The sequence below is a fragment of the Rhinopithecus roxellana genome, chromosome 16 (genome assembly GCF_007565055.1).
Source record: "Rhinopithecus roxellana isolate Shanxi Qingling chromosome 16, ASM756505v1, whole genome shotgun sequence".
Lineage (NCBI taxonomy): Eukaryota > Metazoa > Chordata > Mammalia > Primates > Cercopithecidae > Rhinopithecus > Rhinopithecus roxellana.
In genome coordinates this window covers 66,235,159-66,252,484 of record NC_044564.1, presented here as the reverse complement: position 1 = coordinate 66,252,484, position 17,326 = coordinate 66,235,159, and the positions used below count along the sequence as shown (strand labels likewise).

The 17,326-nt window shown below is 40.2% G+C and overlaps 1 non-coding gene across 1 annotated transcript; it reads left to right on the top strand.

Annotated features, from left to right (window-relative positions):
- The first annotated feature begins 13,229 nt into the window (after positions 1-13,229).
- Positions 13,230-13,301, top strand: TRNAH-GUG. The gene has a single exon. It is a non-coding gene; the product is annotated as a tRNA-His (tRNA).
- The last annotated feature ends 4,025 nt before the right edge of the window (positions 13,302-17,326 follow it).

The window sequence follows — 17,326 nt, the reverse complement described above, 5'->3', positions numbered from 1 at the left end:
GAATATGGAGCATACTGCAATAAAAATTTACTAAATGCATAAGGAAATAATGCACCATAAGCAATAACTAAAAACAAACAGAGCAGACATAGATTCATAAGGACTTCAGGCCGTGGAAGTTTCAGATACGGGCTATTAAAAAATTATGTGTAATATTAAGAAATAGATTGGAAATTTGAAAATATGAAATAGAAACAATAAACTATAAAACATAACCAAACAGACTTTCAAAGAACTGCATTGAACTTATGAAATATAAGATTCTTATGATAAAAATACCTCAAGCATACAAGGAATTTATGTGTTGGTTTATTCATATGTGATAAAAGCATGTTGGTTCTGCATAAATATAGATGTTCTTGTCCATTAGAGATGATTACTAAGGTATTTTCTGGGGAAATGTTATTTCAGATGGAATTACATGATATCTGAGATTTGTTTGAAAATTTTTCTAAGAAATGTGTTTAAAGTGTGTAGGTAGAGAAAGATAAAATAAGATTGTTAAAATGATGATTATTAAAGTTGAGTAATGGGCAGAAGTTGTTTGTATTAATACTATTCCCTGTACTCTTGTGATGTCTTTAAAATTACATAATAATACGTTCATTTATTTAAGAGACAGAATATATTTACATAGCTGGTATGGGCCCAGATATTGTTAGTGCTCACTACATAATTTTTAGGTATGATTTTAAAATGTATGATTATACTGTTTTCAAGTCATATTATTATATGTATGACACACATGTAAATTTTCACTGGCTGCTACAAACCACAAGTAGATGTTATACAGGAAAGGAATGAAATGGATGAGTTTGACAGTAGAGTAATAGAAGCATAGGATAACAAAACAATAGTAAAAATAAAGCAGAGACATGTGGGGTGTAATGAGAACATGCAATGTTGGACTGGAGTCCCAGAAGAATAAGACAAGGGGAATTAAGCAGAGACAGTATCTGAAGAGATAATGGCTAAGGATTTTTCAGAACTGATCAAATGTTCCAACCCACAGATTCAAGCTCAGTTAATCCTAAACAGTATAATTAAAAAGAAATCCATACTTAGACACACGATTGTGAAACCGAAAAGATAACATACAAACAAAAGCAAAACCAAAATGAAGAAATGACCTTAAAAGGAGCCAGACAGCAAAGGCATGCTCTTCGGGTGAGCAACAGTCTGAAAGCACCTTTCTCAGCAATGAAAGCTGGAAGAGAGTGCGATTACATCTCCAATATGCTGGGAGAACCTGGAATTCTATGGCTAGTGGAAATGTACTTCAGAAATTAAGATTAAATCAAAACATTTTCATACACACAAAATCCAAGCCAGCGTATTACCAGAAAACTCTCTAATGTCTATTCTAAAGGATGTTCTTTAGGCATCAAGAAAATGTTCCCCAATCAAACATCAAAGATGCAAGAAGAAAAGAAGAGCATGAAAAGTGGCAAATACATAAGTGAATAGAAATAAGTATTGGGTATATAAAACAATAAATAGTGTCAGGCTAATCTCATTCGAGAACGCAGCATAAATCCTACAGAAAATTTCATAAAACCAAACCAGCAATGCTCCAAAAGAATAGAACCTAATGACCAAATTAGACTTATTTCAGAAATGCCAAGTTGGTTTAATATTTAAAAATTAAAACTTGTAAATTTGGAAATTAATGTACACATTAACAGATTAAAGGAGAAAAATCGAATGATCATCTAAATAAAAGCCAGAGTGTTTGCTAAAATTTAATACTAATTTTATGATCTAAATTCTAAAAAAGATCAAAATTTCTTATGCCAACTGGCAAAGGAGGTAACTTCCTTAACCCAATAAAAAGTATCTATAAAAACTTACAGTACAAATTATAGTTGATGATAGTAATGGTAAGAACACTCTCTTAAAGATCAGGAAAAAGACAACAATGCCTGCTATCACCCCTTTCCTTCAGACATGTACTGTAGATTCTAGCCATCACAATAATACAAAAACAGAAATGATTAAAATTATCACTATTTGCAAGGATATGTATGATTATCAAAATATACAGGTTAATTATTAGAATTAATAAAAGAGTTTGGCAAGTTTGCCAAGTAAAAACCAATACAGAAAAATCAACTACATTCCTATATGCCAGCAACAAATAGTTGGGGCCAAAAAGCACCATACAGCGCTGAAAATAAACAAACTACACCTACATACATCAACATGGATGAAGTTCACAAACATAGCATGAGTATAAAAAACAAGCCACAGAAGAACACATACTGTATTGTTCCATTTATATAAAGTTTAAAAGCAAGCACAGTTAAACAATCTCTGATTGAGGAATGCATACATAGGTGGTAAGACAAGAAAGAAAAACAGGAGAATGATTATCATGTAAGTGAGGATATTAGTTGCCTGTTGGGGAAGGCAGATAGTGCACAAAAAGGGGCTTTACAGTCCTTGTAATATTCTGTTTTAACTTGGTTAAGCTTATTTTCTTGTCTAAATTATTAATGATGTACATATTTTTTTCTATTCTTCTGACATATTTCACAATTTTTTAAAAGTCAAAGAGTAAATGGGGATAAGGACAACATTTGGTAAATGTTAAATGGCTGGATAAGGAAATGTTGGCTATATCATCTAAGATTTGCGTTTTCTTTTCCCCCAATACATTTCTGGGTCTTTCAACATCTAATCATGAAAACAAATCTTTCTCTCTCGCATGAGGTTAAGTAACACTTTCAGGGATAATTCACTCTTATTTAGAAGCTCATCCATTCTCAGAGCTTCAATTACCATTATACTTATGACTTTCAAAACTCTATTTTTATCGCTTTCCATCACCCAGCCCAAGCGTCAATTTTTTCTAGCCATTACCTTCTAGATAGTGCCACTTGAATGACCTACTGTTACCTAAATTCTGTGTCTGGTTTGATGATCTATGTTGAATTGATGAATACTCTACTTAAATCTACACTCTCTCCCTAGGTGTGTTCTTTCATTGCCTTGGTTTTAACACCATCTATATACTGCAGCTTCCAAACCTCTTACTCTAACCCTAAGCCTCTCTTGTGAGTTCCTGGTTCATGTACCTAACAGCATATTTGATATCTTCATTTGGATCTTTCATTAGCATCTAACGCTGACACATCAAATATGTAATTTCGCATGATTAGGGCCATGAAAATAATAAATATGCTTAGAAAATGACAAATAATTTTGCTTAGCTGGTCTTAGTATGAGGGACTGAACAGAGGTAGAAAATATTGCCAGAAAAATAGTTTGGGGACACACACTGAAGAACCTTTGACGTTTTGTTTAACAGTTTGGACTTTGTGGACAATGGATAGTGACAGAGAAATGTTTATTTTCTGTTCTTTTTTCATACAGTAAATATTAATTGAGTACCTCCCACATGTTAGGTAGACAGTGTGCTCAGCAGTGAGAATACATCCACATCTGTAAGTCAGTTTCTGTCTTCATGGATATTACAGTCTATCGTGAGATTTATGCCACTAGATTTACATTTTAGAATGGTAACTTTGTACATGTGGAAAGTTAAAGAGTGAGACCACAGGCAAAAATAGGAAGTCAAGAATGTCAAATGCCTGGACTAAAATAATTGGGAAGTAAAGATGAAGAGATATCCCCGAGAGTGTTAAGAGGAGGACGTATTGCAATTGGGGCCAGGTTAGAATAAATAGAATGGAGGAGCGTGGCTTAGAAAGGGACTGAGGATGGCATTGAAGTTTTCATCTGGCTCATGAAGCTTGAGGAATGGCAGTGCCTCTTCCTGAGATAGGTGATGTGGAAGAAGAAGGGTAGGTGGGTGGGAGACACCTGACTTCAGTTTGGACAGTAAATCTGAGATGCCTATGAGACACTCAGCAAAGAGGCTGGGTAGCTAATTAGAAATATGGCATCCTGTTTTTTGAGAGAAGCTTCAGATAAAGGTATTGGTTTGGAAACCCATCTATAGGAAGTCATCGCCAAGCATGGAGGATGGAAGTGGGGAGCATGGAGACTGCCAAGAAGGACAGCCGAGGTGATCGCTCAGACGACACTCAAGAAGAAAAATTTGGCACTGCCCAACTGATTACCCTCAGCATTGCCATAGTTAGCTGTGAACCTTGACCTTCCTTTCCCAAAGTTCTGTGAGTCGGTCTCCCACTGTCCTGCGTTCTGGGAAGGACAGAAGCAACACCACATATAGGCAGAAGAGTCATGGGAGGCGGGGATTTAAAGATCTGTGAAAGGTTTGCCTGCCACCACACCTGGGATTGGCCATGTCGCAAGTGTGGCCCTGGGTCAAAGCCTTGTGCATAATAGCCTTCGGCAGACTGCAAACACTATACCTGATAGAAGAAACATATTCTAGTTATACACATTACTGATACCATTGTTGCTAATAAAAATAGCAGTTCATAGTTTGTTATGGGTTAAGTTCTGTCCCCTCAAAAAGGTATGTTGGACTTGAACCCCCAGATCCTCAGGATGTGACCTTATTCAGAGATAGGGTCTTTACAGAGATAATCAAGTTTTATAGGACTAGTGTCCTACCAAAAGGCAAAGTTTGACAAGGAGACAGGCACACACACGCAAAGATGAAGACAGAGATTAGAATGACGCCAAGCCAGGGAACGCCAAAGATTACCAGCAAACCTGCAGCTTGGAGACAGGCCTGGGACAGATTCTCCCTCCCAGCCCTCAGAAGGAACCAGCCCTGGAAGCTCCTTGTAGCCTCCAGAACTGTGAGGCTTAAAAAGTTGTTTAAGCCGCCCAGTGGTAGTGCTTTGTTATGGCGGCCCTAGCAGATTAATACATGGCCGTGTTTTACTGGACATTTTATCAAATGCATTTTTTGCTCATGCTCATTTGATCCTGGCAACGACCCCTTGTGGAAGATATTAGGTAACCTTTTTTACAAGGTGGGAAACTAAAGCAATCAGAGATGCATGTTCCTGTGTGATAGGACACAGGAGACAGAAATTTTAATGGGGAGAACGTCAGGAAATTTCACACATGGGGTAGCACACTAACCAGCATTGTAGGAGAGGGTGGCGATTAAGCGAGGAAGACCCGGAGTCAGCCTCCCAGGCTCCAGTCCCAGCCCTGGCAGCTCTGGCTGTGTGGTCCTGAGCAAGCTCCTTCACCAACTCTGCACCTTGGTATAATGAAGAAAACCATATTGAACATTCTCCTGAGGATGAAATGACCTAATTCCTGTGAAGTGTTTAGCATAGTGCCTGCCGTATTACTATGTGCTCAACGAATGGTAGCTATTTTAAAACCATCATTCATGGGAAATTACAAGGGAGTGGAGAAGCCCTTCAGTAATTTTGAGGGTAATACAATCATAGTTGCCTCTCGTAAATGTACTGTACAAAGGGTCTGTAATAAATGCATTGTATATAGTTAGTGGTCTCTGGGTGTCTATGGGTGGGGATGGATCCAGCTACTGCTTATTCCACAGGCAGACACGGCCACATGGTGATTCTCTTCCACGGCCCATTCACTCACCACTGGAGGAGGCCCTCTCCTGAGGTCAAGCCCGTCTTCACCCCCCAGGAAGCTGCTTGTCATAGTAATAAGCGTTGAGGCTGCCTTGTTAGATGTCAGGCAGGAAAAAAAAGAAGAAGAAGAAGAAGAAAAAGAAAGAATTGTGGGCTATATGCAATCAGGAATCAGTTAAAAGGTCAGAACATAAAGTATGGGTTTTGATATAGATGGATCCCACATGCTTTGAACTTTAAAAATCACCGCATAAGGTTTCACTATAAGCACGTTCACCATAAAGGGACTTCGCTACACAAATAACGAGAAAAGAAACGAAATCTCCATCCTGAATTTTAAAAATGCAATTAAAATCGGCGCAGACCCACTGAGCCTTGCCAAATCCTGCTTTAAATAACAGTTTGGAGAATCACAAACTTCAATTACTTTTGGCAATGTCTTAGTTTTCCATGAGGCACTACAGGTTATTAAATGTCGTAGCTATTTAGCTTGCTAATGAATAGTTTATCCTACATTCAATTAGGCTGGTTTTCCCTCCTTTTTTTTTCTTTTTGGTTTTCTCTCTACTTTTTTTTTTTTTTCTTTTTTTTGAACCCACTCAAAGAATTGATGATAATTAAGGGAAAGTTGTCAAGGGTCCAGGTTTTTTTTATCCAAGATATCTTTATAGTTCTAGGGTTACCTAGGGTAAAAATCTGGCTTCAGCTTTTAAACCTAATATCTATCTTCCACATCAGGAATGGCTGTCATGATGATGATAATAGTAAGAAAAATTGCAGTTGTATGTTCTACATCTTTCAAACTGTTCTGAATATTTCGCATTTTTCTGTTAATACCTTTGTGTAGTAGAAAAAGAGCAGGTTTACTATTCTTTTTAAAGTCAATGAGGCAAAGGAGGATAAATGAATGTTCCCAGGTTATAAACTTCATCATGAACAAAGCAGAATGAAACATGAACAGGTAATGTAGTGTTAATTCTGTGTTCACTTCATTGCATTATCCAGTTCCCTGGTTTCTCTCTCACTCTCAAGTGACTGAGTCATTGTTATCAGGGGATGCAAATAGTATTTTCACGTATTTTGGAATCGCCAGATTATCAAGGGCTGATCAGTTGGACAGCAGTCTCTTCCTGATCAGTGATGTGCTTGTTTATTTCATAGCTCCGCTTTAATCAGGAGAGATTGCGGCCCTAGTGATTTTTGACATTCATAAAGAAGGTCAAAATTGGACATAGACCCTGTGTAATTCAACAAGTATATTTGTGAAATGTACTTCAGAAGAGGCAAAATTAAAATCATCAATAACAAAACACCTAACCGTAAGAGAAACAGGCCAATTAAAGAGCCCTTCAATGGATATCAGCTCCCTCTGCAACTCTAAAATAAGACCGCCCTTCAGGGATTCTGGATCACACCCAGGCCAATTCAGTATTTCAATCTAGTCAGTGTGTGCTCTGTCCTAGGTGCTAAGGTGAAGCGTGTGGGAGACAGAAAGATGAGGAAGACACAGCTGGCCCCTTGCAGAGCTCTGTGGCAGTCGACTGCCCCAGCCCCATCCCAGCTTACACCAGGTGCCTCATGCATGTGAGGGCTCAGCCATTTTCAGAGCAAGCTCATTGTCACCACGAAAAGAACAAATCTAGACAAAAAGTAGGTCCACCAGGTGAGCCAAATGCCTGGATCATTCTACAGAGAAGGGCTTTGAGGAACGACTTCCAGCTGCCATGTGGCTCAACTATCCCTTCTCCCTCCAACTTCCACCCAAAGTTCTTCTCCTGCCCTGCCCACTTAGCTCCTGACGAAATTGACTGAGATATTGGTTCATACAGGGCAGAAAGGGCAATGTGTCAGCCCAAAACTGGGGCAAACTGCTTTGGCTTCTGTTTTCAACCCTTACACCATGTTTTTGCCTCTACTTGTTTTCCCCACATGCCCCTGTCATGTCCCTATCTCTGGAATTGGAACCACCTGTCCAGACCCTGAGGCACTCTGGCCCATCTGGTGTCCAACTCACCCCTTGGCCCTGACCACTTCTTATAAACAGAGCCCAGTCCCTAAATCTCAGGCCACTTCTGGGGCTCAGCATGTGCCAGCTCTCCTGGCACCCTCTCTTTCTGGCCTGAGGCTCAAGGAAGCTCACTCCCACATCTGGGGTGGCCAAAGTATATCTAATATTTATTCAGCACTTACTAAGTACCAGGCACTCTTTTAAGTACATTGTATGTTTATTCAATCCTCACAATAGCCCTATTAAGTAGGTATTATTATTATCATCCCCTTTTTAGGAAGGAAATTTAAACACAGAAAGGTTAAATCATTTGTCCAAGGCTATCGGCCCCAGACCTTCAAGTAGCCTGTGCCTCGTTCTGTCACCCAAGCTGGAGTGCAGTGGTGTGGGCTCTGTTCACTATAGCCTTGGCCTCCTGGCCTCAAGGGATCCTCCCACCTCAGCCTCCCAAGTAGCTAGGACTACAGGCCTGTGCTACCATGCCCAGCTATCTTTTTATTTTTTGTAGAGTGGGAATTTCACTTTGTTGCCCAAGCTGTTCTCAAACTCCTGGCCTCAAATGATCCTCTTGTCTTGGCCTCCCAAAGTGCTGGGATTTTAGGCATGAGCCACAATGCCCAGCCTGAAACTTCTCAACAAAAAGTAGCTCCACAGCGATTGGTTAGAACCCTCTTGGTCATAAATCCAGAATGTTAACTGGGATCCTTCCTGCCAACACTTCTCTGTCTTAAAACCTCAGAATCTTAATGTGAGGGGAAGAGAAAATACGGTCATTGGGAGCGTTCCCAGGCTCTCCACTACTCAGCGATCCCTCTCTCCACCCCATGTCCCTCTTTCTCGGGCGTCCTGTTGCCACCCCTCTTTCTACACGCAGAGCCCTCATTCTCTGCTGCCCTAGGCCTTCAGCTGTTCTCCTGGCTCTTTGTTATTACACATTATCATTAATGGATCAGCCCCCCTCACAAGGTTTCCAAATAGAGGCCTGGCCCGCCAGATCGTAAAGGTTAGGCCCATGTATTCCAGGGGGCTGTGTCTGATGAGGAATTCTATTAGAAAGCTTTGCATCTGGAGTTTTCTAATGGTGCCTTCAGGCAAAAAAAATTAAAATTAAACCACCAACCAACAACCCCTCTCCACTCCCACCACCCCCTTTCCAGCTTTCCCCACAGCAAGATTTCTGACTTGGTTAAACAGAATTCATTAATAAGCAAGGGGGAAAATCACTCCAGGCAGTTTACTCTCAAAAATGTAAACTGTTAAAACATTTTGTGGTTACAAGAATTCTGCAAAGAATGCGTTGTTCTCTGGTGTTTCACGCTCTCTCAGGATCAACGATTTTCTGATACACACAGGAAGCGTTGAGATGGTCACACCTAAGACCATTTAGCACCCAGCATTTCTTTATGATGGTGATGTATTTGGAAGCTTGAAATCTGGAGCTGCAACTGACTTGGGCTTCCTCTGCTTTCAGCTCTCTTATTTTCCCCCTAAAAATATGATTTATTTCCATAAGTGTGTGTAGTATATGAGCAATCCTTGGTATCCTTACAAGCACAAGATTTGTCCAGCCTTTCTCTTCTTCCCTCCCTGCTTCTCAGTCCCCGCTCATCTACTCCCCACCAACCTCTCTCCATCTCACACACACACACACACACACGCGGGCGCACACGCACGCGCGCGCGCGCGCACACACACACACACACACACACGAGGATGGGGGTGGTGTTCTAGAAAGTACCTAAGAAACAAGAGACAGGACTCTGGGAGGGGGGAACCGTGGAGCCTTCATTCCAGGGGGGTTCCCAACCTGTCTTTGTCTGAAAACTGGGCACTGCGCCAGCCTCAGCCCCACGGATTGCCACTCTTGGCCTCCAGCCCAGTGATGGATCTGACTGTCATTTCCCTACGCCCAGCGAGGCAGGAGGCACACTGAGAAGAGGGACCAGCAGGAGAACACAGAGAGTGGCCTGGGAAAAGGGGTAGGAGTGGCGACGCTGGAGATAGGACTCAGCTGGGGAGGTGGGGGACCCCCTCCGGTTCCGGGCCGTCCTGTCAGCTCCAGGCTTCTCTGCTAGAATCCATTATAAACAACCAGGGAGAGGAACAACTCCATCAGAAGAGCAGCACCAGGAAGCCAGAGGAGAGGCAGGAAAGCCAGGCTCTCTCACGTGGAACAATGAGCCCCTGGTAAACATTCATCTTAGTTTTAAAACTCTGAAAGGGGAAGTCAACAATCTTCTTTGGGAATGAATTCCATAGTTTAATGCCCCACACAAGCAAGAACTTCTCACTTACACCCAACTTAAATCACTCATACAGCAGACTGATCCCTATCTATTGAAAATGTGTTGCCATAGGCAGGGAAATAAGGCTGACAACATTTGGAAGCTGACAAAGGGACAGCTTCCGTGAACTTAAGAAAACACATAAAAGATAACCGTAATAGCTATAAGATTCTCCTGTTTTGAATAGGTGTTTTTTCCTCCACACTTTTTACATTTGGCTATTGTTTGTAAATGTATTTCCCTATATTAAATGTATGGCATGTCAGAGGTGTAAATAATCTGAAAGCTCATCTAGACCAATTTCTCTTACCTTTCTGATGAGGAAATAGAGACATCGAAAAGTCAAGTGACTAGTCCACGGTCACACAGGGAGAAGGGTTGGAGAAAGAACTGGAATCCACACAAAGCAGGCCACTTTCTTCTCTGTCTCTTTCTCTCTCTTTCTCTCTCCTCCCTCTCTCTCATAATGCCTTCCCTGCCTTTCTCAACTTCAGCCTCATTTGAAAACTTTAAGGAAATATGTATGTCCTTCCGGGGTGCCAACTCATATATCATCTCTATTCATCTACATCTCAGTCACAAGACTATAAATTGTGTGAAACATGATCCATTTCTGTTTTCTTCTCCACCGAATCCTTAAGATTCAGAAAAAATAACTGAACTATAGTAGATCCCAAGTCTTTGTGAATCATGAATAAATTAGTGGGTGAGTGATAATAATGTCACTATTGAGATAGCACAAACAGAGAAAAAAAAAATCAGGTGGTAGGTTGCAAAGAAGTTGCAAATGCCATCAGAAACCGTGTTTTGGTTCTATGGATTTTTCCCTTTGTAGTGAGTTGCAGGTATTTGGTGCTGTGGAAGAAATCTGAACATATCCTAAGAAGACAGTGAATGTGCAGGAGAAATTTGGTAACTGTTCAAAAGTCCATCTCACTCTAACAGGCAAGAACCTTTCAGAGTCTATCCACACAATGACTGACATCAAGTAAGGGAGAAGCCCATACAGATACCAAATGAAAGCCTTACCTGGTGAACACTTCTCCGTGTCAGGGTTTTGCTCCCCAGTCATGTGTGTTTTGAGGTACACAGCCTCAAAGACTTCTCCCAGCTGAGATTCACCAGTAGTGACATGGCTGGAAGTCCTGAGTGATGTTCACCTAAGATTTCCAGCTCCCTGCTTTCCGGGCATATGGCAGGGATGCACTGCCTGCGACTTTTATAGCAAGCTGAGGCCATGGAACCAGATCTAGCCAGTGAGTTGTAAGAACAGCTTTCCGTTGCAGGTTCCGGAATCTGCAGAGCTCTTTCCATTTGCCAAAGCAATGAGCAGTGTTCATGACAGTGGTTGTTACCTTAATCTGGTTCCCTGAATGAGGAGACAGAAAGCAGGGCCATGCAATGAATGTGGATCAGTGCAAGGGAGGGAAAGCCTTCTTTATTCCAAGTCACTAAGATTTGCACGTTGTCATATAGTATGACCTAGGTGGACAGATCCAATGTGTGAAGTAATTTAAGGAGTTTAATGGGTGTGGCATTTAACAGTATTAAAATCTGTGAAGAGAAAGTTATTCCTTTTTCAAATCTTTTGTGGTCATTTGGAAGAGTCCAGAAGAAGCCTGGTTCTGAGGCTGGTGAGGCTTTAACAGATCTCCTGCCCACCTTCCTTTTAAACACAGAGCAGAACTTGCGCTTGGAGTTTAGAGTGTCTGCTAGGATTTAATTCTATTGGTTTGTTTTCACATGTTAGAGTGACCTCTATTTATGGAATGTGATACTATGTTTTTTTAAATATATGGAATGTTATAAACTTTCCTTTGAAAATTTATTTATTTAAATTATAGTAGTATAACTAACATTTCTACCATGCTTACTATGTGACAGACCTATTTTAGGTCGTTGACATGTACTTATCTGTTGAACCCTCATAACAATCCTATGAAGTAGTTGCTATTTTTATCTCCACTTAATAGATGAGAAAACAGAAGCACAGAGGTTAATAAGCAGTCCGAGTTCCCCCAGTTAGTAAGTGATAGAGCCCGAATTCAAATCCAGATAGTCTGGTTCCACAATTTGTATGCTATGAGTTAATCTTTTAAAAATATTATTCTCCTGTGGTTCAGTTGGTACATGCCCACAGCAAAAATTATGAAGGTGGTACACGAATGATTATACTTTGGGAAACATGTCCTCTTTCATCGACCAGGAGATTTGGTTTGCCCACTTGCCACAGGGTTACCTTTCACCAGACTCACCCACATGTATTCCTGTTCAGGCCAGAGAATGCCTTGCCTGGTTCCTGCAGAGGGCATGCATGGCTCCAGAGCAGGAACTCCAAGCAAGAATCTTCTATGTGGCCATAGAAGGAAGATGTATTTGTGAAAGATTGAAGAAAAATAAGAGGGACTATAGATGATCAGATGGGAGTGAGTGAGTGAATATTTATGTCTGAAACTTTTCTCTTCTGAGATATCCTCCTTCTAGAAGTCTTGGAGCTGTGGGCACCCAGTCAATACATGCATGAGGTTCTTGCCACCCACATACAGTGCCAGCTAGCTCCAGCTGTTCCCAGGTCCTCTCTGTATGGAGGAATTAAAGGAGGCACCCTGATAACAGTCCATTGATTGGAAATAGATATTTCTGTGCGTTTTGTTTTAAGATTTTCAGCCCCGGAATATCTTGTGTAGACTACTTACTACTTCAAGTTTTACAACAAAGAAAGCTAAAATAAATTTCGTCTTGAAACTTATCTAGCATAGAACACTCCAGTTTCTTTGTGTGGTGGCTTGCTAATGTTATTGGGAAGCTTTTCTTGCTGAGATTATTGTGGCTTTAAGGCCTATATTCTGGTGGGGAGAAAACTAGCTTCAGGGATCAATGAGTTTGAAAGGGAGCCTTTGCTCAGTCAGGATGTACTGACTTTGGCTTCCCCTAGTAGGAAAAGCAAGTCTTTCTGAGTCTCTGCAGTCCTCAGGCCATTTTGTTCTTGCTATATTTTTTATTGTTGTGCTGCCTAAGCAAATGGAAATAAGGCTAGTGGTGAAAAAATGCACAAAAGAGGCTCATACGTTATTCAATGCAACATTATTTGGTGGTAGTTGGGGTGGGAAATCCATATCCATTATTGATTAAACATAGGAAGTGTGAGTCAACGGACTGGTATCTCTTAGTCTTGTTACCTTCATCACCATTTCCTGGACAGCAAACCCAGTGAATCCTCTCCTGTTACAATTTTCCCAGCCAAGAAGACAACGTTAGTTTTATTTTCAAGGAATTTGTTATTGTTCCTCTAAATAATTAGAAATCACGGGAACACAGCTTCTCCTTCCCAATATTAAGAAAGTGTACATATTTAGACAATAGATGGCAGTGTTTCCACAAATTTTAATATTGCAATGGCTCTTAGAGAAAGCTTAGTGCTCAGCTCTTTGGTAGCTTGCCGTGATCGTATAGTGGTTAGTACTCTGCGTTGTGGCCGCAGCAACCTCGGTTCGAATCCGAGTCACGGCAGGAGGGGAGAAGGTTTTTGGAAGAGAATAAGACTGATCCCAAGCTGTATTGCATCTAAACAACATTTGCAACCAGACGTACAATCATGAAAATCAATAAAACAGAAATCATTATGAATATTTTCAACTTTAGGGAGATGGCATATGCAGAGTGACTAATCCTGTTGCAAGTGTGTTGCGTGTGGGGTTTTTTATTTGCATCGACGGGTAATATGATAAAACTGGAGTGTAGTGGGCATGTAATTATTATTAATTACAACTACTTAAGCTCTGCTTTGAGCAGACTCGTCAAGTCTGCTTGCTTTTGAGCCTTGCCAGGGCTATACAGTAATAACAACCCTGAATTATTTGGAAAGATGTCAGCAGTAGATGTGGAAATCCTGTTTAACCAGGCATGAATTGTTGTTAGGAGGGTTTTTTCAGGATGACAGAGAGAAAATGAACTGTCCCTTATCAGTAATTGCAGGAAACATTTTGTTTCTATGATATGAACTGGCTGTAATTTAACTTTCCTGCATCATTGGATAATGTAAGAAGCCAGTTGTTGCTCAAAACGAAAATCTCTGAAGTGGGCATTTGGGTCTGATAAAGGGCATATTATAAGTAGACAATGGGGCTCAAACAATAAATAATGTCCATATATGGCAAAAAAATTTTAATGATATTTTCCAAAAGACTGGGGTTTGTATTGTAAGTGGTTAAATGTTGAATTAATGTGAGAAACACAGCTTTAATGGGCCTTTCTCCAGGACTTAAAAACATGGACAATACAGCCTGAAAATGTCAACTGTAAGTGTGTTATAATAAGGTTTTACTGCTCTAAAATTATACCCCACTATGTTTTAAATAAGGGGTCACTAGAAAGTGTTTTTCAATGCCCCAACCCCTGTCTCACAGACAGCCTAGCAAAAATTCATATTTGTTATTTATGTAATACTAAAAATATTTTCAAATAAAAATATGTGCAGAGACTAGAAACAGAATCTATCAAGTTCTTTCAGAGCCAGCAAATTCTTAGAAGTAATATTCTAGAAAAACTGCAATAAATATCTCTTCTCCCTTTCCAAAAAAAGATCAGTCTCTGATTATGGACCCAAAAATATTGGCCTCATAGTATTATGATGTAAGTAAAATGTGCTTATTTCCTCTTTCAATACTCACTTTCAAGACCATTTTCTTCTCTGAGGTCTCCTCTTCCTAAATATGGCAAATTCCCCAGTCCTCACCCCTTACCCCTTATCCCCCACAAATTCTGCTTTCGCTTCTCCAAAGAGTTTAACCTAGGCTTTGCCTCAAGTCTGCAAGTCCTCAGCTGCCTGGTACTAATACTGTTTCAAGAAGACAGCTGAATTGCAATTGTTCTTACATTAAAACAGAATAAGCCCATCTATGGTTATTTGTATTTTATTAAGAGGCTGAAAGTACAATGAATTTCTCATTTGAAGAAGGAGATTGTGTTGGTCAGAATTCAATGGTTACAAGTTAAAGAAACAACATGTACTGATTTAGAAAGAATCATGTACCCAGGAATGGGTGCAGCAGGGGCTTAAGAAACAATTGGAACTAGGGAATAAAAGATGACCAGAACCAACTCTCTCCATCTCACCCCATATTTCTTTCTGAATGTTGCCTTTATTCTCTGAAACTGACTTCTATATGGCAAGAAACATGGCAGCCGGCAGCAACTCCTACCTTTTGTATTTGAAGCATTGCCTCCAGCAGGAGATTCCCTTAGTTACTGGCCAAAAAATACTAGGGAAGGATCTTAATGGCTTACCTTTGGTCAGGTGTCCCTCACTGGACCAATCAGCTGTGTACATGGGGATAGATATATGTAGCATACAAGAGAACTCCTACCCTCCCTTGTCTTGAGGCCAGTCTCAGAGTGAGAGCATTGCTAGCCCTAGAGACATCTCAATTGTCTCCCTCAGAAGCTTTTCCCACTGTACTACTCAAGCACACCATTTGGTGGCTGTCTACTTCCACCAACCCATGAGTTCAGTTGCCAAACTAACATGTTTACTGCCTTGGGAGAAAGAAAAGCAGTGGGAGAGGGGAGGTCAGAATATGACAATTAGTCTAGACTCAACTTTTTGAGCATAGGGACACAGGGCAACTGCCTGCACCAGGGGAGTACTTCCTGTTTTCTCTTCTCTGTCTCACCAAGAGAGGCCTTTTCCCCTGGATGACAGTGCTCCCAACTCAGCTAGTAAAGAGCACAAAATCTTCCTGACTCTACCAAATAAATCAACTTGAATTTGGGCAAGTTATCTAAGCTGTCACAGTTTAAAAAAAAAAGGGGGGGGGGGAGCAGAGAGAAGGGAGATAGTATCTTGAGAATTAAAAGAATAATATACAAACAAACAAAAGCCACTTAATACAGGAGCACATAGTAGAAATGCAACACTGGTGCCTAGCAGGCATGCAACAAGTCATATTTATTCTTACTATTTTAAGGCTGCCTCACCCACCATCCAGCCTCCATTGACAGACTCTGTAGAGTGAGTTTTCCATTAGGAAAAGGACTCTTTACCGTTGATTTCAGAAGTTAAAAAAAAAAAAAATACATCAAATGTAGATGACAACCCAGGAGTAGAAGAAGAGTCAGGATCTACTGAGTGACCAGATCCATGTCCAAGTTTCTGTCCTGGTTCACTCTTCATTAGGTTATTGTGACTGAGTGTCATAATAACCAATGGTTGTTTTCATCAACAAAGAGTTTACTGACATTGGGTTTCCTCCTTGCTGTTGTTAAAATGTGTTTTTACTCTAAAACCAACACAACATTGAGTTAGTTTTCAGAAATGTTAAAGCCCAAGTTATGAGAGAAAAGTCTAATTTTGCATTACATTGAGAAATTATCTGCTTTTAAATTTTGTAGAATCATTTGATAAATATCTCAAAGGCCCCATTATTTCCATGCCCAGATTGTCTACATTTTATACCAAACCCAATACCTGCTCATGAAAAATCAGGGAGACTATGATATAATCTTACAAAAACTATCTCTCCAAAATGTCAATTATAAAGCATTTCAGGGCTGGACATGGTGGTTCACACTTGTAATCGCAGCACTTTAAGAGGCCAAGGTGGGTGGATCACTTGAGGTCATGAGTTCAAGACCAGCCTGGTCAAAATGACAAAACCCCCTCTCTACAAAAAATACAAAAATTAACTAGGCAAGATGGCGGTTGCCTGTCATCCTAGCTACTTGGGAGGCTGAGGCATGAGACTCACTTGAATCTGGGAGGCAGAGGTTGCAGTAAGCTGAGATCGTGCTACTGCACTCCAGCCTGGGTGACAGGATAAGGTTGTGTCTCAAATAAACAAGTAAATAAATAAATAAAAGCATTTCAGGGAAAAGGCAAGTCATTCTCAAACTAGATTCCTTCACAAGTTTTTAACATTAATGAGGAAACTTTCGAAAAAGGACAGAATCCTGATTTTGATCACATGACTTGGACAACTGTACTTTTCACCAGTTACATTGTCATATCCTGGATCTGTTTATTCAAATTATAACATCATTTGCTCATTGAAAAGTCAGGAAAGGCTTTTTTCTTTTCTTCCTAGGGAGTCAACTACCATGGCAAGAGGAAGTCTTAATTCGCTGTGTAATCTGTTATTTTCTGTCCCTCATGTTGGTAGCAGCAGTCAGTTATCTACTAGAGTTTGTTCAAGCAAAAAAAATTTTTACCAATGTAACTGTAATTGAGTACCTGAATTAAAAATTCAGAACTACATATGCTTGCTTTATTACCATAAGCTTATGACTTTACCTAAATGCCTCTTGCTTGCTTGCTCCCTGCAGTATAGTGGGTCAGAGCTATCTTCTTAATCTCAACCATTAACCTATTGAATTGGAGAGGGCTTATATTACAATATTTTCTATACCTACATTTTAGTGAGCGTTCATAAATAAAAGAAATTAACATTTATTTTTCTGATTAAGTCATAAATTGAATTCAAAGTAAATTAGTCATACAATGAATACTTTCTTATTTAAAAACCAACATCTATTCCAAA